This window comes from Saccoglossus kowalevskii, chromosome 17 (assembly GCF_978046115.1).
Source record: "Saccoglossus kowalevskii chromosome 17, keSacKowa6.1, whole genome shotgun sequence".
Taxonomy (NCBI): domain Eukaryota; kingdom Metazoa; phylum Hemichordata; class Enteropneusta; family Harrimaniidae; genus Saccoglossus; species Saccoglossus kowalevskii.
Genome location: NC_140657.1, coordinates 18,737,796 through 18,751,702, shown reverse-complemented (window position 1 = coordinate 18,751,702; position 13,907 = coordinate 18,737,796). Strand labels below are relative to the sequence as shown.

Below are 13,907 nucleotides of genomic sequence, written 5' to 3'. Positions count from 1 at the left end.
TAAAGAATGAAAAGTGATATAAAAAATGTGAATTGCATGTTCTTACATTTGCCAAGCTCTTTTATTTGGGAGTATTATGTTGTTAGCCTTGACTTTCCCTTTAAATAATGTAGCCATATGTGTCATGAGGGTATCATTGTAAAAACAAAAACAGGGCGCATCCTTAGATTTAAATGGGTCTCGCGCATTGCGAAACCTAGTGTGTTCCGAATTACTGCAGTTCTCACCAAGTTGGAACTAAATCGAATCTTTGCGAATCGCGATGCGTATCGGAGTACTATTTATTCAAAAGCGATGCTATCTAAAAATCGAACATAAGTGGGAAGCTGAAACGATCGACAATAGTCAAAATCTAAATCATTGAAAATAAAACTTTTCACACATTTTTTGTTAATTTGCATAAATTCAAACGACCAAATATAAATACTTCACACAATATCACCAAGCCCATACACGTATGACCCCCGAAAGGCAACTACGATGGGCACTCACTAAATTTTAAGAAGTGAGCGCCATTTTCGACAATATGACCCAACGTGCATTATTCAATGCCGTAGCAATGGGCGGTGTTGAATCAGTTAGTACAACATTTGATTCGTTGGAATATTCAGTTTGCGCTCGTATGAATTAAACACAGCACATTCAATCCCGCATTTTAATTTGTGGACCGCATAAACAACTTAAAATATATGTCAATTTGGCCGTACCACTTATCCCCGTATTCAGTGGTAAGGGCGCGGCAGGCCGCGTGTCCAATCAGTGACTGACCTACATGTACACATTTGGACAATATAACACTGAACACTCTACCCTCCATGTATTGCTGATATGTGGGAATAATATGACACCACACACGCTTTTATTGCGCGAACATTCGTTTATTCTATCAGCATATTTCACTACCGCCACCAACGACACATTATGAAAGTGCGTATGCCGCATAATATCTAAGTCTACTTCACATGCTTTGACTTCAATGCCCACGAGGTATGTTTAGAGACTGTGACAGAAACACCATCAGAAGTCATTCGGGATGTTCCGGTACGTACTATGCACATCTGAAATAGAAACAGAAGAATAAGCTGGGAATGAGGAATGCTACCCATGCAGGCTTGTGACTAATTTTATTTTTATATTCAAATTATTTTATTATTTGTACTGTACTGTGATTTATTTATTATTTCCACATCAGTTAATACACGGTTACTAAAAAAGTAACCGTGGTTAATAGTGTAATTGGTATTTTTCACAGAGGCGAAATTTTGAATATGTAAACTTCATTTCCGTGATTATATTACGTCATTAATTTCTAATGAATGGTGCCAATAATCGGAACTGACATCCAGCAGACGTGTATCATTTTTTTAACACTCACGCAAATAAATCAGCATTTTGTGTTTAAACCTACTACTCCACCCTTCCAACGTACAGCTCCCTCTGACTAACTTGAAACAATACTACCAACGCCACCTTTCAATTAAATCGCGCCCGCCAGCGACGAAACGCTTTCTTGGCGTGGCAATGATATTCATAGACGACTGACTCTGTTTGGCTGTGTACTGGTAGTTGATTCGTCCTTAGTAAACAGTGCCTATAACAGTTTTGTTTTCATTGACAGACGATTAAAGATTATAATAACTTTAACTAACGCTGGGAATGGCGTCCATTACACCTATTACATCATAGAAACGCTTAACCACTAGAGGGCGTAACTTATGATGGGCAGGTTTTCCATAATTATCATGCCAGTTATCATTGTTCAAAAATTGATTCTCATTATAGTTTTGTTGCATAACATCACGAGATAAAAGATAATGTTAATCAATGTCAGTTGACTAATAATTATAACTGGGTGTTGTGGAAAGCCATAATATCGTAGCAGCCTATAAGTGCACTTTTGTGTGTGGAGTTCAAGTTATTGTACTGAACATTTAAAGGAACAGTGCTTTATTTTCAGGTAAAAATAACTCTTTTAGACCTGCTAAAATCTTGCGATACGTATCAAGCTAATAGGTTTAGAAAAAAATAAGCAGTATATTGTCACAAAAACGCCACTCACTCTGTTGACCAGCTGTCTGCAAAGAAGTCTTTATCCATCGTTATCCATAGTTATCTGCGACCATTTTCAGATCGAATTGTTTGAAACTACCCAGTATCGCCGGTGAAGTAATAGGGAAAGCATCTTTGCCGTTTATCTGTTAATCATAATACATATTGAAAGTAAATAAATATAGGGCGAGTGGAGCGTAGTCGTGAAGTCACCCAGACGTGCCAGCGTCAGTCAATCACTGGTTCCAACGTGCGCACCTGTAAATACTAAGATTTTATTGGATGCCTGTGAACACGTGGTACACATACCACACAAATGTATTATTATTATTATTAATTGCCTGGCAGTGGTAGATCGTCAGAAAACCCAATGTTATAAATTGAGCAGAGCTTCTAGCTTTCTAGCTTTCACAGACGCAAATGACAATTATGACCTTTTATAACTCACGGGCGATCAATATTTGGATAATGTATTGTTCACCGTTTTAATTAATAGCTATTTAAAAATATATTTTGATGGGAAACATACTAGACTAGCTCTGCATCAGCTAGTATCTGTTTCCCAGCCATAGATTTATATTATTATTTATAAGATTAGCCTTACGTGTGTAACATATATGAATTTGGTTGTTCAGGATTACTTCAAAGTTGAGTTTGTGTTGTTTTCTCGAATTTTCACCGGCTCCACGGCGTTCCACAGCAGCGCGCACAGAGCCCATAGAAATACGTGGTACAGTGGTGCGCGTCTTAGCAACGTAGAACGTCCGTGACGTAGCTCCGCCTCCGAGGATAGTAAAATTCCTCAAAAACATAATCTTCATTGATTGACGACTATAAACTTAAAAGTTATCACCTATGTACATAATAGAAGCGTTTTGTCGTAGAGGGCGCGACTTATAGAAAAAGTGTATCGTCAGTCGATGAGAGCGGTATCCCTGTGGCAATCTGCGAGCTCGTTTTTTCGAAGGTGTGGAGTTAAAAAAAAAACAGGCCCACCATCGGAACTGAAATGCAAGAAAAGAAAATCGAACATCTATACAAAACAGAATATATTAAATATTCCTGAAAAGTATTAGTTTATTTGTAAAACTAGACCTGTTTAAGTGTTTGACCTACTTGCAGTTCGTATGCAAAGCAAACGCCATGAACGGGTGGGAAAGTATTTCCACGTACAAAATCACTAAATCAACGGGACTCCTACTATTAGGTATTTATAATTAATAATAAGTGTATCGTGATGTTATCAAACATTCTGAAAGGAACACGAATATACGTCTTTGTTGTGCCTTGTGCTCGGTGTACTAAAGAGTAGTACAATGGCGTGCGTTAGTTCACCGCCACGCTGCATCTGACCGGACATCCCTCGTCACTCGTCTGCTAAAGACTGCAATGCAGAGAATGATGAATAAGTGAAGTTAAAATCATTTTGATGTACAGTTAAATGAGCTCAAAATTCAAATCCTCCGAATCCTCATACGCATGTATTAATCCGATGGTGAAATCACCGTCCTTTTATATATATTCATCAGTGAGGTATATCAGATATTATATTATAGCATTATCAATACCAGTGGATTTTATGACGTCATTGCAGCAGATTATTCGCGATAATGTATTACATTATTGAGCATCAAGGCCCTGTCCCATGGATATGAATACAATGTTGATTTCGAAAACGAACAAAGAAGAAACTATTGAAAAAGAAGAAATATTGTTAGATAACAAGTATTTAATACCAAAATCGACATCAAATTAAACGATCTATAACCAATAACAGCAGATTTCAATATCGAAATCAGACAATATTTTGAAGGCATCGTCGTCTGCTCTGTACGCTAACGCGCGTTAGGTCGAAGCGTTCCATTTAGTACGCGCGCTTCTAGATGCCGCGACTGATGCTGCTGTCCTGGTGGCCTCCTGATTAGTACGCCTTATTGTGTTGTTGAAGTGAGGCTAACCGAGGATAATTTATACAAACAAATGCGATAAACGAAATGGGGGTACAATGTATATCTACGAGTACAGAGAGATAAATTTGTTCTGTTTTTGTACTATAAAATTTGCGAAACGAGATCGACGAAAGACCGACGTGACTCTTATTTCCTTGGCGTCGACTCCCGGTAAATGTAACAGTCCGGGCATAGTTTGTATAAATAAATGAAACTATCCGTGTTCCCAGGTGTGTATCTGTTTATTTATACAGTGAGATTAAAATCACTGTTGGTTCTCCTTCTAGGATGGCTAACACCCACTGGCTTTCCGGACATGTTCGTTCGCCCGCTACGCTACGTTTGGCTTCATAGTATTCGTCAAATCATGCCCCCGGATCATGCCCTCCCGTGAAATTTAAACTAACTATTACACAGAAAGGACAGTTGCCAATAATATCTACCTTAATTGTTTGAAAACACTAGTGGGATGGGGTAACGATGCAACTACGTATATGCGCCCCGGGTACGCATCCATACGCACAGTCGATCCAGCTGGACCACGGCGGCGATCTAGCGTAGTGTAGTGCAAGCCGATACGGCGTACCAGTTCCCGGTACCAGTCACGGTGTGCCGTTCGCTCGAGCGATCACTGTAATGCTACTCCACATCACACATCAGTCACTCATTCACTCGCAATGTAAATGAGTTCAATACAATTATATTTGATGGATTAAAACTAGTTTCTTTCTTAGTTTGCCATATGAGATTGTGGAAACAATTTCCAGAAAGACATTTTAAATTATTCAGATTCACGGGCCAGTGACTTTGAAACTATTCCGTTCACTGTAGATTTTTCTCCAAATTTTTCCGCTTTTTAGATGCAGCAAATCCACTGGTAATGACAACGCTACAAAATAATAACAATAATGAACTCCCCGACAACCCATAATGGACTCAAGCACACTTTGTGCTCCATATATGTACTCGGCTCACGCCTCGTACATATACGTTGCACAAAGTGAGCTTTCGCCCATTATGGGTTGGCATGTCGTTCATTATTGTTTAAAGGGGAACTAAATAGAGCCTATTTTGGTGTTTGTATTCATCAAGTTATGTATAGTGATTATAAATTTGAAAAAAAAAAATTAAAAAAAATGATTATCTTCAGAGTTATGATGGTTTAAATATGAGAAACCATAAACCTGTTAAGGACTTCCGTTTGCGCCACCTTGCCATAAAAAAACGCCCTCATGAGGTATAAACAGGTAAGGTAACAAAGCATGATGACGAAATAGTATCTGATTAAATATAAGCAACTTAGGGAGCCATAGTTGGCTGGACTGGTGAATTGATTTCTAGTCTATGTTGTTTGGACTTTTACGTTAATGTTATTTACAAGCGTATCAACATACAAACATTATGGATGTGTAATTGATCGAGACAGGCATTTTGTTTTGTTTTTTGTCTAACTGTCTAATAAATGCTGTTTCCAGTATTGCACTGTGCGGCGTGCAAATTATTCAAAGTATGGATGCTGGAGTATGCAATCTTGAGTTCGTAGGGTGGTGATGGAAACATTTTTGTCCATGTATTCACGGGGCTGCATTGGCAAATCATTTGTCAATTGTCACAGGAACACCAAGCAGATTGTTCACAGACCTCCCGTGTAATTTGAAATAAAACTATTATCCGAACAAGGGGCATCGTCGACGATATACTCTCATCACTCACACTGGACTGAATTGAATCTTCACAGTATACCGTACTTCCCTGATCATAAGCCCGGAGGCATGAACACGTAAGGGAAAAGTAAGGATGAGCTTATACTCGAGGACCAGCTCAGAAAAGATGATTTTGTTTTGGGGTTAAACACTGTAACCATCTTGCTAACAACGAAAAATTAGCCAAAACAATTATTCGTTCACCACGCCGGGCTCGGGAAAATAATAATATTTTCGAAAAAAAAAATGCGTCATTGATTTCCACGACACTTACAATGAAGAAACAAACATGCTCATAAAAAAACACACACATTTTATTACAATACGTCAGAATTTTATTACAATACGTCAGAATTTACGGTGAAATAATGGGTAGGATCTGTGAGGAAACAGTGGATGAAGGCATTTATCATTATCTTGAGTCGTTTTGGTATGTTTTTGATCGTACGCAAACTCGACGCAAAGCAATTTTCCACCATGAGGTTTTTCAGCACGATTTGACCTGGAACAACTTCCTTTGACATAACAATCAATCTTTCATTAACCAATCAAAATGATGTGTCGTAATGATGAAATTTTCCGATTATTGACGATGATTTTTTAACGCAATGCGGAAGTGAAATACCGCAATGTTAAAATGCGATCTGTAGCACTGATTGCAACGAAAAAACGATGATTTTTTTCCCTAAAAACTGGCGATTCGCAATTTCCGAAATATAAACGACGGTTAATAGTAACCGTGGGTAAACTTAGCGTGGAGGATGAATTTCACGGTCGCCAACATCATGTCACATCGTTCAAACCCTAGGCCTTTCATGATAGTCTCAAAGTAAACCATGCCCAATAACCAGGTACACGACTTAACGATCACATTTTTGGCTTTTCGAAAGCTACTACTCAAAGAAATATGGATTACTCCAGTATTGCAACATCGGGGTTCATCCTGAGTAAATGACAGAATAGAAAGGATGCGAACCACGTTGTGTACGTTCGCCATGTACTCTGAAATTAATGCGATTTTTTTCATAAAAAAAACACGAATCAAACTACCATGCCAATCACGATTATCATGAAATGAAACACACCTTTTACACGCATATTTTAAAGAATATCGTCGACGCCCAGTAAAAACACTCTGGGCTTATAATCGTGAATGCTCTCAACTCATAAATAATAGTAAAAATATAGGAATGGGCTTCATACTCGGGAGGGGCTTACGATCGGGGAAGTACGGTACTTTAACGCAATTGGGCTTCCACTCTCAGAATACTGTGGTTCAAACGCATAAGGCTCTAACCCAAGTTTTAAAAAGCACATTGTGCATATAAAAGTTGAGTTTATACTAGTAGTACACAATGCTTGGCAGCATGAACGGATATGTACAATGGCGTATACGAATGCGATCAGATACTAAAACGTCATAGCTTTGAAAAGTACCCGGATGTTAAATATGTTGGTTCGTTGTTTATTACCCTCCATGAATGGCCTCCAAGGTGTTTAATTGCAAGCACTTCAAATGCCTATCCAAGCTACAGTTATAATTAAAACAAAATTAAACCACTGCAATATTATTTCAAAAACAGTTTAGAATATACACAACTATAAATTAAGGCCGCATTTAGGTTCGCTTTAAATAATCGTAACTCGTAACGCTATGGGAAGTGCGCCCTCACAGCAAAGAAATAATCTCCCATATCATATACACATGTACCTCGTATTGCCCGGCGTCCAAACGCTATGGGTAATGCGACCTCCACCAGGGCAATAATTTCCCATATCACGCATGGCCAAGCGCGCCCGGCTTTCATCACTCAAAACAAAAAGCGTCATTCTATATCACGTCGTGTGTTTGAGGTCATGCCTTGGTAAAATTGTAATTACACGTATAAGGTATATGATAAAACTATTATGGACTGGATACGGCTTTTGCAGCTCTCGGTCATACGGCTTATGCACAACCTTGGGCCGCAAAAGCCGTATCCAGTCCATAAAGAATATTATCCCATCTCTTATTTCGTCGAGTTGCTGAAGTTCACTTTGCAAAGATTGTGTATAATCTAATATTCTAATCTCTCTTAACAGGGCCTTCGTAAAACACGTTCAAATAGCTGAATACAATTTTAGCGAATTTGACTCCATGCATGTTTTACAGGATCTTATTAATTTACCTAAAGTTCCAGCAATCTCAATGTGAAAATATACTTTCTGTTACAATAGCTAAACCTTGAATTAGCTAAATTGGCTAACATAACATGCAAGCTAAAAAGACATGGTTTAGTTTTCTTCAAGCCATCGGTAAATAACGGGCGGAAGTGGTCCAGAACGTTGTCAGATATTATGTTAATAAAAAGAATGTGTTATGAGTGGATATTATGTGATCGGTATCATAATCAACAGCTTCTGCAATCTGATTGGTTCCGACAAGATCTAGTCGCGATAGCAGAAAGCTACAACATTGTGTCATTATTACCTCCATGGTCAGACGGAGTTTGTGTTCGAGTGAATCTGACGGTGAAGGCGTAGTAACTATTCACATGGGGATGAATACATATACATAAATGTTGTGTGAAAACGTTTATTTTAGTTTTCTCCTCAATGCAAGAATGCTATGAAATCAATGCACCAATAGAAAAAATGTGACACTGTTCTGTCCGCGAAAATAAAATCTCGCGAAAATAAACCGAGTAAGTTTCACATTATGTCACTGGAAGCTGCCTGGCTCGAAGTTGTCAACATGTTTGTGAGACTCGGTTTACAACGGATTGTTTATCATTTACAACTGTCTGTGGTTGTTGTTTTGCCTTTGTTTCACTTTGCGTGGCATGCTGGAACACAGGGGCCTGACGATCTATTCTATGGGACCGAGCGACTATGTCCCGGTACAGGACCTTGTCCTTGCTCAAAATAATAGACATTATAGAATTAAAACAGTTTAGTAATGTGAAGCAAACATATGTTATTAAATTTAATCATCACGCTCCGAAACCACGAAAATCACTAATACTTGTTTCCGGCCGATCAGCTTGCACTATATATAAGACAAGGGAGGAAACAAAATGTGCACACATTTTTCTAGCAGCCGAAAATCACACCTCATAATACAAAATACCTTGTCCAAACCAGTTACGAATGCTTATAAGACACTGAACTATCGCAAAATGTTGTCCGATTACATATAAATCATATATTTTTCCAGATTTTACGCATTTATGACAAAATTTGACAATTTCTATTCTCTGTGATACCAGCGTTCAGGTTGTGTCAATCTGCGCATGCGTGCACGCCCTCAAACGCCAGGACTGCATTTCTTTTCTTTGCTGCCAGAGTTTGAAATTCTCAACTATGCATAATCATTTATATACACAATTCTATATTGTCTTACCTGATTTTCTCAATTTAATTGAAATATCAAACAGGATGCTTCAGATTTATGTCGAATGATTATGAATAGTTGAGAACTCTGGCAGCAAAGAAAGTAACCGTGATTCCACTTAAGTACGTAAACAGGAAGTCGTCACAAGAGGTTAAACACAAAATGTGTCAGTGATATCACATTCCCTCTATCCCCGGTTTGGAAACGGTTGTTGTCTAAGGTGTGAATTACCCCCAGTCCTCGGACATCCCGGGTATTGCTTTCCGCGAAGCATAGCCTCTTGATAGCAGAGCATTCTATTTAAACGATTGATTCATTTTTACCTGATTATTCTAGTTTTTACACCCGAAGTAGATCATATATTTTATAGAGTGACTCAATTGAAACATGGAAGGTACTAACGATTGAAATCAGCATGCTATTAGTCGTCCCTGTAATTCACAGTACCAGACCGCTAAAAGAACAGCCTGCAACTGGAAACGTCTATTGATTCATTAGATTAGAAAAGTGATGTCATGGCGCACCCTGTTTCGTCGAATAAACATTTCGTCGAAAATATATTTATGCATCAGCAGACAATTGTAATACGTTTGGACACAGTCCCTCCATAGACCATAGAGGGATTGTGGTTTGGATTTGCGCTACAATAAGCTCGACTCATAAGATTAAAGCATATTTGAGCGAGTCAACAATCCACTTGATTCGAGATAGCATTGTTATCTCGGTCGGAGTCCCTCAAATGTGTCTTAATGAAAACTATCCCTCGCTATCCCTAACTATCCCTTACGTTGCGTCTTTTTTTGCTGCGCACGGTGTATTTAATATTTATAACCATTTTCACCACCACAGGTCGCTTAAAGACCAGAATTTGCCCCCCCCCCCGTTGTCCGGGCGGCACCGGTAGACACCGGACGGTCGCTGGAGTTTTATAGTGACTCCGAAAGCTATTAGTATCGCGACGTTTTGTCTTGTGTGTTACTTGTCTTGGAACTTTTTTCCTAGAGCGACTTGTCTGAATACCGCACAGAATATCGTGGTGTCCAATACCTCAGAGTACTATAGAAGCTTGAGGCCATACCAAACATCATTTCAATTGTTATCGCTCAAAGTCACTATTAAAGTCACTAGTATGACTTTAAAGTCACTATCAAAGTCACTATTATGATAATGATCATCAAGATTCTCACTACAGTCCTGCAGCTACTGACCAATTTTACTATCACAGTGGAGGTTATGAAGATGACCATGTAAACAAGAGCTATCAACATACAGACAACAAATACATTCAACGATCAGAGAGGCAGACAGACAATAGAAATATAAACCATGACTACTACAACTACTAATATTTAACTTCAATATTCCAGCAGATCATCATCATAACATTAAGTAATTATCAATGTCATTATATTTTACTTTAAATTTTTTATTACTTTTCATTTAAAAAACAAAAATTTGTGGCCTGCAACCCCGTATCGTGGAGAATAGAATAATGATGAAAACAACAACTGTCAACAGTATTAGGCAGACTAATCTTAATGTAGGTAGTTGGAACATTCACGGCCTTGGTGCTAAGTGTGTAGAATCTGATTTTACTTCTATTTTAAAGAAATTTGATATTTTGTGCTTACAAGAGACGTGGTTAGGTAGTCTAGGTAGTAATAGTAGTTCATTAGATGTATTAGATAGTTATAGTTATTTTAAAACAGACAGAAAATGCAAATCAGCTAGAAGTAGGAGGAACTCTGGGGGAGTGGCAATTTTGTTTAAATCAGGGTTGAGGGGAGGGCTGAGGGAAATAAAGTCTGAAATTAACGACTTCCTTTGGTGTAAATTGGACAAGGAATTTTTCTCATTAGAAAATGATATTTATTTGGGTTGTATATACATTCCACCCGAAAATTCGGTTTATCACTTAGATGTTGACTACTTTGGCATTTTAGAAAAAGAAATAACAGTTTTCTCCAATCAGGGCCAGGTAATTATAACAGGTGATTTCAATAGTCGCACTGGAAATCTAATTGATTACATTGCTTTTGGAGATAACATTCATGTACCCACTCCAAATAATTACACTTCAGAAAATTTTGAAAAAAGGCACACCCAAGATAAAACTAACAATAAGTTTGGCAAACAATTAGTCGATCTTTGTACTATAAATAATCTTTTAATAGCCAATGGTAGGAAGATAGGTGATTTAAATGGAAACTTTACCTGTCATAATCCGGTCGGTTCAAGTACAGTTGATTACTGCATTAGCACAAAGGATTTACACAGACATATTGATTATCTTAAAATTCATGATATTAATTACTTGTCAGATCATTGTCCTATTGGTTTCTCACTAACTGTAAATTACAATCACACCAAGAACACAAAGCTTGTGAATAAATTGAAACCGCACTGTAAAAAATTCATTTGGGACGTTGAGGCAAAGCAAAAGTAAAAAATCATGTTACAAAATTCAAATTTTGAAACAATGTTCAAAAACTACCTTGCCAATGATTTCAAAGACAGTGATGTCAATGAACCAACAGATCAATTCAACAAAATATTAATTAATGCAGCAGATAATTGCCTTAAAAAAGTAACCAATAAAAGAACAATAAATAATAAAAACTATAAACATCCAAAACAACAACAGTGGTTTGATAAGTCGTGTTCTACACTAAAAAGGGAATTAATTAGTACCTCTAAGTTGCTAACAAAACAACCAACCAACCCGTATATCAAACACCAATATTATACTCTTAAAAAGCATTATACAAAACTTATAAAATATAAAAAAAGAGAATATAAAAACATGTTGGTGTCCAAACTTGAACATATGGACAGTGCCAACCAAAATGAGTACTGGTCTGTGCTGAAAAGCCTACGTAATCAAAAGACCAAAAATCAAGACACAACAATATCCGGAAAAAATTGGATTGATCATTTTTCAAAACTCTATAATAAAACAAACATTAAAAATCATGAGTTACAAAATAATCTTATAGAAAAAGAAATGCGACAAATTCCCAACCAATATCTAAACTCAAATATCACATACAAAGAAATTCTTAGCGCTGTTAGCAAACTAAAAAACAATAAATCAGCTGCTGATGACAGCATTGCCAATGAAATGTTGAAAACCAAAAATAAGTTAATGATAAGATGTTTACAGAAACTTTTCAACTGTATTCTAGATAGTGGAAAATTTCCTGCAACCTGGAAATCTACGATTCTTGTTCCACTACACAAATCAGGCGACAAATTAAATCTTGGTAATTATAGAGCTATTGCATTAACAAGTTGTCTCTCAAAACTATTTACTGGCATAATGAATCAAAGATTGACCACATACTTGGAAGAAAATAATTTATTTACCGACATGCAGTTTGGCTTTAGGAAAGACAGGAGAACGACAGACGCAATTTTCCTGTTAAAAACAGCAGTTGAAAAAACAATTTATAATAAAAATAAAAGCAGCAGTTCTGGAAGACGGTTATACACATGTTTTGTTGACTTTAGAAAGGCTTTCGACAGCATCTGGAGGGATGCACTCTTTCTGAAGTTACAAAACAGTGGTATCACGGGGAACTTTTATGAAATAATAAAATCTATGTATAAGGATATTAAATATAAAATTAAATTGTCAGAGGGTATAACTGATGGATTTCAGTCTACCTGTGGAGTTAAGCAAGGCTGCAATTTATCACCAACTTTATTTAACATTTTTCTGAACGATCTGCCAGAATTATTTGGGGATCAAATTGATAAACCAGTTCTAATGGGCGAGAAACCTATAAATTGCATCCAATATGCAAATGACCTTGCACTTATTTCAGAAACGGAAGACGGCCTACAAAGCTGTCTGAACAAATTAAATGACTATTGTATAAATTGGAATTTAGAAGTAAACGTAAAGAAAACTAAGGTCATGGTATTTAATTGCAGCAACAGACTGATTAAAAACATGAATTTTAAAATCAACAACCAAGACATAACAGCTGTTAGCGAGTTTTGCTATTTAGGGGCAATATTTACTCCAAATGGGAAATTTAAAACAAACTTATCTATGTTAAAAAATAAATCAATGAAGGCTCTTTCAGCATCAGACAAACAGTCTTAAACCACAAAATAATCTCACCAGCACTTAGTTTGAAAATTTTCGACCAATTAATTTCACCTATACTCATGTATGGTGCAGAAATCTGGGCCAATGAAATCACAACTGACAGTAACAGTTTAGAGCAAGTTTGCAGTCATTTTTACAGGTTTATCCTAGGAGTGAGTAAAATGACGCCAATTAGTGGTTTGAAAGCAGAACTTGGTAGGTTACCAGTAAAATTAAAAATTAATTTGGCTCAAATTAAATACTGCCATAGACTATATAGTCTGCCAGATAATCACATTTTAAAATTAGCCCTGGATGAAATGATAAAAAATTAATTCAAACTGGGTAAGGACTATTAATGCTACACTGGGACATGATCTAATTAAAATAAAAAATGATCACAATATGGAAAATTGGAATCAAATACTAAAAAAAGTAAAACTCAGACTATCTGAGTTTTATATTCAAAGATGGAGAGAAAAACTAAATTTCAGTGAAACCAATGAAAATAGGGGAACAAAACTGAGAACATACAAACTATTCAAAGTAAGCTATAATATGGAAAATTATTTGCAAAACATTTCAAATTTCAGCCTCAGGAAAATGCTTTCGAAATTCCGTCTGAGTGACCACAACTTAGAAATAGAATTAGGTAGAAGAACAAAGCCCAAAATAGAATTAGAAAATATACACTGTAATAAATGTAACACTAAAGCATTAGGAGATGAAAAACATTT

The 13,907-nt window shown here is 36.8% G+C and overlaps 1 long non-coding RNA gene across 1 annotated transcript; it reads right to left on the bottom strand.

Moving 5' to 3' along the window:
* Nucleotides 1-857: 857 nt before the first annotated feature.
* On the bottom strand, nucleotides 858-9,550 carry LOC146732703 (uncharacterized). Its single transcript, XR_014926765.1, has 3 exons — nucleotides 9,477-9,550; nucleotides 2,060-2,195; nucleotides 858-1,058 (listed from the first exon to the last, which is right to left on the bottom strand). It is a non-coding gene; the product is annotated as an uncharacterized LOC146732703 (long non-coding RNA).
* Between the last annotated feature and the right edge of the window lie 4,357 nt (nucleotides 9,551-13,907).